This window comes from Marmota flaviventris, chromosome 4 (genome assembly GCF_047511675.1).
Source record: "Marmota flaviventris isolate mMarFla1 chromosome 4, mMarFla1.hap1, whole genome shotgun sequence".
In the NCBI taxonomy this organism is placed as follows: domain Eukaryota; kingdom Metazoa; phylum Chordata; class Mammalia; order Rodentia; family Sciuridae; genus Marmota; species Marmota flaviventris.
The window spans coordinates 121,461,726-121,471,304 of NC_092501.1; the positions used below are offsets into that span (position 1 = coordinate 121,461,726).

Consider the following 9,579-nt stretch of genomic DNA (forward strand, 5'->3'; position numbering starts at 1 on the left):
CTTTGGGTGTTTTGTTTTGTTTTGTTTTTTGGGTACTGGGAATTGAAACCAGGGGCCCTGAACCACTGAGCCACATCCCCATCCCTTTTTATTATGAGACAGGGTCTCACTAAATTGGTGAGGCTAGCTTTGAACTTGTGGTCCTCCTGCCTCAGCCTCCTGAGTTGCTGGGATTACAGCACTATGTACCACACTTCCACACCCCCGATCAAATAATACTTTTAAAAACATGATAATTTACTTATTTGTGGACCTGTATAAACATTTGCTTTTCTTTGAGAGATAGAGGTCTCACTATTCCTAGGCTGGTCTCTAACTTGGTTCAAGCCATCCTCCTGCCTCAGTCTCCAACTAGCTGGAGCTTCAGGGGCATGCCACCACATACTGCTAATCATCTGTATTTTCATCATGGCCTAATTAGCTTAAAATTATACAATATGTGTTGATTGTAGAATGTAAATATTCATGGAGCAAAAAGTAATTCTGAAAAGTCACCCACAATCCCAAACAGTTACAGGATAATTTTAAATAAAACCAAACATTTAAAGTTTACTCCAGATTTGTTGTGCTATACATTTTATAAAAACGGTAATAATATTTAAATATTAAAAATCATTAACAGTTGGGCACCATGAGGCATACCTGGAATACCAATGACTCCGGAGACAGAGGCAAGAGGACACCAAATTCAAGGACAACCTCAGCAATTTAGGAGACCCTGGCTCAAAATTTAAATACACACACACACACACACACACACACACAGAATTAGGGATGTAGTTCAGTGGTGAAGCACCCCTGGGTTCAATCCCCAGTATCAAAAACAAAATTAATAATCATTAACATTTGACAATTACTCAATACCAAAATGTAGGGCCCATAAAGCAAAGTATAAGGTAACTTAATAAGCTAGAGACTAACACTTCATCCATTCTCATCAGAATGCACAACTGCTGACCTCAGAATGTTGTTTCAGCTCACTTCTGCTTTTCTATTTCAAGCACTAAATGGCTGCTCTACCACTGCTGACATCTCGGGGAATTCAAGTGTGTAAGTCATTTATGACATTATAGGCAGTAAACAACTCATCTGCTGGGAAAGTTATTTTGTAGAATCCAAGACTGAACCATTTCCTGAGTTGCAGAGAGCAAATTAGTCTTTCACAATCACCATTTCACTTTGATATCCAGCTAGTTTACCAATGTTTTATCTGTGAGCAGACAGCCTTTCTAAGTAAGAAACAATATACTCCAAACTCTTTTACATAAGTACACTTAAACCATTTCATCAAGCCATGGAGAATTTTTAACTAAAACCAACTGCACAAAAAATGAGAAGAGCTAGGCTCAGTAGCACAAGCCTGTAATCCCAGTAATTTGGGAGGCTGAGGCAGTAGTACCACAAGTTTGAGGCTAGACTAGGCAACTTAAGGAGACCTTGCTTTCAAAATAAAAACAAAAAGAGGTTAAAGATGTGGCTCAGTGATAGAGTACCTCTCAGTTGAATTCCTACGACCTAAAAAAAAAAAAAAGAAGAAGAAAGCTGGCAGTAGGTGGGGGATTCATATAGTACTCAAAAAAATACAGGGCTGGGGTTGTAGCCAGTGGTAGAGCACTCGCCTAGTCATGTGCAAGGCCCTGGGTTCCATCCTCAGCACCACATAAAAATAAATAAATAAAATAAAGGTATTATGTCCAACTACAACTAAAAAATACATATTTAAAAAAAATGTAACTCTCAAATGATAATACTATGTGTGTGTTATAAAATGAGATTTTTAAAAATTAGTACAATAAAAGTAAAAAAATATATATCATTTCACAACAGGACTACATGCCATATGGTTTAAAAAACAAACTCTTTATGAAATTTCTGAAGAAACATACCTTCTAAAAAAGCAGTGAATTTCTTTGCAACTTTTTAAAGCTATTAATTGTATTTCAGATTCCATTTAAAAGCCTCAGAAAAGCTTCCAGGAAAAAAAACTGATTTCAGCCAGGCGTGGTGGTGAACACCTGTAATACCAGCAGCTGTGGGGGTGGGGGGGTGGGGGGTGCTGAGGCAGGAGGATCTCAAGTTCAAAGCCAGCCTCAGCAAAATCAAGGCACTAAGCAACTCAGTTGAGACTGGGGATATGGCTCAGTGGCCAAGTACCCCGGTACACCACCCCCTCTCCCCCCACCAAAAAAAAAATGATTTCAACCACATACACCAATGAGAGAGAAGAGAGCAAGTCGGCTCTAAAATAATAAATTTCATGCTGGGTGCAGTGACAAACACCTGTAATCCCAGCCCTGAGGAGGCTGAGACAGCAAGTTCAAGGCCAGTTTCAGCAACTTAGATCCTTAGCAATCTAGTCCCTCAATTTCATGTCTCAAAATAAAAAATAAAAAAGGGCCAGGGATGTAATAAACACTCCTGGAGATTCCTAAGATACCTTGGAATGGAACACAGTCATCCCCCTCCTAGGTTTATACACAAAAGACTTAGAATCAGCATACTATAGTGACAGCCACATCAATGTTTATGACAGCTCAATTACTAATAGCTAAACCACGGAACCGACCTAAGTGCCCTTCAACAGATGAGTGGATAAAGAAACTATGGTATATATACACAATGAAATATTACTCATCCTTAAAGAAGAATGAAATTATAGCATTTTCCAGTAAATGGATGGAACTAGAAAATACTATGCTAAGTAAGCCAATCCCAAAGAACCAAAGTGGGGGAGGGAGAAAAGAGGTACTTTGGACTAGACAGAGGGGAGTAAAGGGAGAGAAGATGACATGGGAGCAAGAATGATATAATGAATAGAACATTATTACTTTATGTGCATATATGATTACTTGACCTGTATAACTCTACACCATGTAAAACCAGATGAATGAGAAGTTACACTCCATTTATGTATGATATGTCAAAATACATTCTACTGTCATGTATGACTAATTAGAACAAATAAAAAAAAACATACTCCTGGGTTTCAATCCACAGTACCAAAATGAATACATTAGAATTTACTAATTTGAAATTTATCAAAGGAATGAAGCTTTTCTAGAATTCTTTCGGATTTTAGTTCTAAATTTGTATTGTCCACAGGGTGGCAGTCTCACAGTCTTTAGTGTCCCTGGATTCAATGCACAACTTCAGTGTTCAAAAAACTACATGCACAAAGATGTGTAATAAATTTACTATTTGAGGGATTGGGGTTGTGGCTCAGAGGTAGAGCGCTCGTCTGACATGTGTGAGGTACTGGGTTCAATCCTCAGCACCACATAAAAAAAGATATTGTGTCCACCTATAACTAGAAAATATTTTTAAAAAAATTATTATTTGATCAACCTGAAGGGTAAAACCCTGTCCTCTCAAAAAAATTATGTTCTTAACTTCCCTATTTCTTTTAGGAGTATTTACTTTGTAATATCTTTAATATTTCCTTCAATAAATCTCTTGTATATGATCTTTTCTATTTTGCTGTCACCACCCTATTTAGGGAGACTAGATACAAGGAGAGCTGTTGGGAGATTATTACTGGCAGGAGATTGCCTAACTTGGTCAGGTAGGTCCTAACCTAAGGAGAGTGGAAGGAGAAGTAGGAATGAAGGTGAGAAAGGACACAGATATAATCCTTCCAAATTCCAGTTCATCTAACACAATACTACCAAATTAATTAATTACTTTCATATCACTTTTCCAAGCGAAGTAAAACTCCTTAACCTAAAATTCAAGAACCTTCCAAAATCTCTTTGTCAAGAGCCTAAGGCATCTGTAAAATAAACTTTTGCTTTGAAGAGACCTTGCAACTCTTGGTTTTTATTCATTCAGCTAATCAAATATTTTCTAAATGTTTACCAGGTGACATGCACTGTTCCAAGACTGGTGATATAAAGGGAAACAAATCAAAGTATCTACTCCTCCTGACAGGACAGTCTATTTAGGGAAGCAGGTAAAGGCCCCAGGCATTTCCAGCTCCAGGCAGGTAGGAGTGAGGTTCCTTCAAAGTACAAGCCACTGGAAACAACAGGGATTGGGAGTATTGGTCAAGAGAGATCTGCCAGAGCACTAACATTGTTCCCTACCAACCCTAGTCTATTTTTGCAGCCCTATTTCCCATTCCTATCCCTCTTGTAGACTCAGCTTGGCCAAAATTTGCTAGCAATTGTTAATGCATCTCTGCTTTGGTTTGCCTCCTCTAAAAACCTTGTTCCCCTCCCCCATCTATATAAACAAAAGCCTAATTAGTCTTCAAAGTTCATCTCAAAGCTGCCTCCTAGAGGAGGGCTTTTTCTTATTCCCTAATACAAACACAGATGTGAATTTTGGAGACCTTTAACCTTGGTTTAGTTCCCTCTGAGCATTTATCAGACTATGCACACTATGCATTGTAATGTAATTACTTGTATACTTATCTAACCTCTTTCATCATGTATTTACTGAGTATCTGCTACATTCCTGAAATTACCCAAGAGCTAGAATTTTATTGTTAAATTATCCCATTATCATTTTAAAATATGTAATATTCAAATGATAAATTTAAAATCTAGAGATATTCTATAGGCAGCAGGGCACAGTGGCAACACAGCTGTAATCTCAGTGACTCCAGGGAGCTGAGGCAGGAGGATCACAAGTTTGAGGCCAGCCTGGGCAATTTAGTAAGACTGTGAATCAAAATAGAATTAAGAGAACTGAGGATGTAGCCCAGTGGTAGAGTGTTTTCCTAGCATGCTTGAGGCCCTGGGTTCAAATCCCCAGTACAGAAAAAATTTTTCAAAGTCCTATATGCTTTTTACTTAATCAATCCTTAACATTTTGCTGAGGTATGACATGCCATAAAGTATAAAGTTCACAATTCAATGTTTCTTGGCATATTTAGAGTTGTGCAAACATCACTAAAATCTGATTTTAGTACATTTTAATCACCTTTTGTACCTACATCAGCAGGCACCCTACCAACCCCCCTTTCTTCCAAGGTAACCACTAGTTTTTCTTCTTTCTCTATAGTTAACTATTAACATTTTATAAGTGGAATCATATATAAAATGTGGCCTTTTGTGCCTTGTTTCCTTCATTTTGCATAATGTTATTGAAATTCTTCCACGTTACAGTATGCATCAGTACTTCATTTCTTTTTGTTGCCAATTAATATGCCACTGTACAGACACATCACTATTAATTCATTCATCAGTGGGACTTTTAGGTTGTTTCCACTTTTGGCTTATGAATAGTGCTGCTATAAACATGTGTGTATAAGTTTTGGGGTAGACATATGCTTTCATTTCTCCTGGATATACACTTAGGAAATGCTGGATCATATCACTCTGTTTAACACTTCAAGGAACTATCAAACTTCCGACATGACTGCACCATTCTACATTTCCACCATGGGGGTTCCAACTTCTTTACTTTTGTTTGAATCTTATAGAACAAGAACAATCCCACTACACAAAATCCTTACCTAATATTCTGATAGAACAAAACAAGAAATACACAGAATCAAATAAACAAACTGGCAATTTTTACAAAAATGAAGAAAAAACAGAGTAAATCAATCAGGAAGTAACCAAACAAGAGGGACTCTAGAATGATCACAAAAGACCTCTCTGCGAAAGTAATGCTGACCTGAAATGTGAAGAACTAACTGGAAGTGGGTATGTTATAGGAAGAGGAAATGGCAAGTAATAAAACTAAGTCTACATGTTTGAGAAGTAAAAATGTGCCAACGTGGATGAAGTATAATGAAAAGGCAAAATGCGCAAATTAAGTTAGGAAGGTAAGCAGAGGCCAGATAACCTTAGGTCTCACAGATTAGGATAAAGTCTTTCAATTTTGCCTAAAATGCCATAATCCTTTTCTAATCTCTTATCTTTGTTTAAATATGGGTGCTCATTTCTGCAAACATTTACTGAACTTTCATGTATCTTCTGATCACACACACATTAGCAAATATTAAAGAGACTTTTTAGGTACATAAGCATCATTCATTTAGTATCATTATTTAGAGGCCAAGAAAGAACACCTAAAATATGGCTTCCAATGGCATTTTGGTAAAAAGGTACAACCATATGCATGAATCCTCACAAATTTATCTCCTAAAGTCTTAACCAATTTAAGAAGAAAGCCTTACTGACAATAATTTGCAGCTCTCTTAGATTATCAAGATCATATTTCAATAAAGTCAATTAAGAATATAGCTTAAGCTTAGTCTCATAATTTAAACCTAGATTTCATTCTCATAAACTGAATTACACTTAACTGGTTTTTTTTCCATTCTATTAAAAATTCAACCTTAAACCTATGAGTAAAAAAATAGTCTACATGTTTATACTGTTTAAATCCCCCTCCACCCCAGTACTAGGGATTTAAACCTGGGGTGCTCTACCACTGAGCTACATCCCCAGGCCCTTTTATTATGTTTTATTCTGAGACAGGGGTCTTGCTAAATTGCTAAGGCTGGCCTAGAACTTCCACGGTCACACTGAGATTACAGGTGTCAACCATCATGCCTGGCTTTTTTTTTTTTTTGAGGTGGGGTCTCATTATGTTGCTCAGGCTAACTTTGAACTTCTGAGTCTCCTGCCTCAGCATTCCAAGATATGTGTCACCTAGTCCTAATTTGAGTCTTTTAAAATAAGTTTTTTTTCCTTTGCATATTACAGCTATGTTCAGGATTTTCAAAGAGGAAAAAAAATATTTTCAAAACTCTAATGAGGGGCTGGGGATGTGGCTCAAGCGGTAGCGTGCTCGCCTGGCGCGCTTGCGGCCCGGGTTCGATCCTCAGCACCACATACAAACAAAGATGTTGTGTCCGCCGAGAACTAAAAAATAAAAATTAAAAAATTCTCTCTCTCTCCCACTCTCTCTTTAAAAAAAAAAAAAAAAAAAAAAAAACTCTAATGACATAAAAGGTCACTCTGATAAAAGAACCTGTTACCTAGTCAAAACTTATCAAGTTAAAACTCCTTTCTAGGGCTGGGGATTGATTTCCCATGGTTCTCCTTCCAGGCACTCTGCTTCTGCCAAACCAGACTGCTTGCTAGCCTCTTGGTACTTGTCCCCCGCCATCTCAGGTTTATAATCCACATTCCCCACCAGGAGAAATCCAACCAGTTCTTCAAGGTCCAGAACACACACTCTTCCCTCCTAGTCTCTTCTCCAGTTCTTTTACCTGAGTATAACTGATTCTTCATCTCTGTGTTCCAGTAGCAATTTCTACAACTCACGTGTTGCCTTATCATATTCCATCTGGTGCACAACTATAGTAAAGAAATCTGTGTCTTGGACAGGGTTGCCATCAACCACTCCCCTTGGCTCACCCCAAATACACAGTGTAACTAGTTACAACTAGGAGTGTTCAAATTTAAAATAATGCAGTTTAGCACCATTGGATTCACATAATACCAAGTCATTTCAAAAATTAAGTCCTCTGTGGAGACAAACTAAAGTAGAGGTAAATTTCCTTCCTTCCAAATTTAGACCTAACTCTTCAGTAACTGGTTATTAATAACAACACAATATCACTCCTTATTTAAATGAAACTTCTCCACTTTCATTACCTACACAAGAATTATTCTTGAAATGCTATCTGAAGTTTGTAAGGTGTATTCTCAAGAATTTATGACGGTAAAGCTAGAGTTCAGAGAAGGTGAAAGATTTCCACAAGTTCACAGTTAATCATAGGACAAAATGTGATTCTATTACCTACCCACAAACATAAAGCACCTGAACATCAGTAACTTCAAAAGCATCTCGTGGACTTGGCATGAAGTAAACAAATATTTGAATTAATGAAGATGATTCAAAATTTGTAGTTGTGGCAGTTTTTTTCTTTCATCTTTTTCTTTTATTTACAAGTGAAAGACTAATTAATCCTTAATCATGCAGATCACATTAACAGATCATTTTCAAATTTACTATGCAGTTAACAGTTTGGAACACACATATAACAACCAAAACATGCTCTTAGCAATGGGTATGACAAACTCATCCACAAGAGTCACTTTTTCCTTATTTGTTCCCAGAAACCCAATAGACTAAACATTATAGCTGCTCCTATTTTCTAATTTCAACTTGCATTTAAGATAACGCTTTTGTTTCATTTACAGCTCACATGCTGCTGACACAGCTGCCCCTTCTTTGTAATAAACACAGGGCTTCTATATTTAAAAATACAGTGAAACTTTGTTATAACATCCCCTCCCCAGTCTCCGGACAATTTTCTCTCATCCAAGATCCACCTCCCCCCAGGACTTTTTAATCAGTGGCACTTAAAACATTGGTCTTTCGGAAAGTCAATTTTGTTCTTCAAAGTCATCTCATCACAGTGGTATTTTCCTTCTGCGTAGCTCTTTGTGTTTTAAGGGAGGGGGGGGGAATCCTCTTCCCAAAGGCTCTCTCCTTAGGCTTGGGAGCGCAACAAGCGCCGGGAGCGTCAAGTGGGCTAACCTCGCACGCACACCCGGAGGGTGGGGGTGACGGGCAGCTGCGCCGCCGGGAAAGCGCGCCCCTGGGGCCGCTGCCCGAGGCAATGGGCGTTCCGGAGAGGGGGGGTCTCCTAAACAGCCGGCCTAAGGACAAGATCACCAACCCCGGACGCCCAGAGCAAGCACCAGAGCAGGGCAAAACCGTCCCGCGTCTCTCCCCCGAGGAGTCAGGAGGGGGTGGCCAAGCAGGGTGTGGGCGCGAGGGGGGCCTGGGGAGGAGATAAGGCGAGACCCGAGTTAATCATCACCTCTCCGAGCGTCTGGAAAACTACGGGCAGGGACTGGAGGGGCGGGGGAGCAGCGCCGGAGAAAGTGAAACTCCCCGACCATCAGACACCTTGAGCTAGAGGGACCCAGAGCAGGACCTGGAGCCTCTACGTTCCTCCAGCCCGCAAGGCTGGGGACTCCTGGTCTCAAAGGAGCACCCCAGCTTTGGACGCCTCTAACAACTACATCAATGCTTCTCTTATACAAACTGACCCGCACAAGGGACGGGCGTCAATCTGAATCACTGGAAATAAAACAGCCCCCCAAACCTTTGCCTTCAAAAAAAGGGATACACTGTTCCCATACCGGGAGTCGAACCCGGGCCGCCTGGGTGAAAACCAGGAATCCTAACCGCTAGACCATATGGGAAGTGCTGCTACAGATACCGTCGCGACCCACCTGACAAGCGTAAGCGCTGCTACCGCCTTCACTACGCCGCGCACTGCCGCCTCTACTCCAGCGGCTGCCGCCCGCTGCCCACGCGCGCGGGAACGAGCCCGGCCAGAGCGCGCAGCCCGAGCGGGGGAGGGGCGGGGCCGCGCCTCGCCGCGCCACAGGAAAGTTCTAAGGCAAAGCCGAGACTCGCGGGGGTCCCAGAACCAACTCTTTCACCTTTCTTTTTTTAAACTCCGCCAACGGCCCCCAGCCCACAGGTCCGGGTTGCTCCGTTGGTCAAAGTGCGTGCGGACTAGTTGGCAAAGTTGAGAGCGACGACGTCTCTGGGAACAGCTGTTTGCGTTCAGGGCGGAGGCGGCGTGCAAGCTCCTTGGCCGCGAGCCTAGAAGGAGAGTGGAAGTTCTGGATCCCGGGGGAGGACAGAGAGCAGACG

At 40.5% G+C, this 9,579-nt stretch overlaps 1 protein-coding gene and 1 non-coding gene across 3 annotated transcripts in view; both read right to left on the reverse strand.

Annotated features, from left to right (window-relative positions):
• The window catches only part of Elf1 (E74 like ETS transcription factor 1), a 106,359-nt gene extending 96,914 nt beyond the window's left edge, over window positions 1-9,445 (reverse strand). The window contains exon 1 of one of the 2 annotated variants that reach the window (XM_071611467.1): window positions 9,363-9,445. The gene's annotated coding sequence lies outside the window, so the exon portion shown is untranslated. Of the gene's footprint in view, window positions 1-9,149; window positions 9,247-9,362 lie in introns of those variants that run through there. The other variant, XM_071611466.1, reaches the window with a different exon arrangement.
• Window positions 9,048-9,119, reverse strand: Trnae-uuc (transfer RNA glutamic acid (anticodon UUC)). The gene has a single exon. It is a non-coding gene; the product is annotated as a tRNA-Glu (tRNA).
• Window positions 9,446-9,579: the final 134 nt, after the last annotated feature.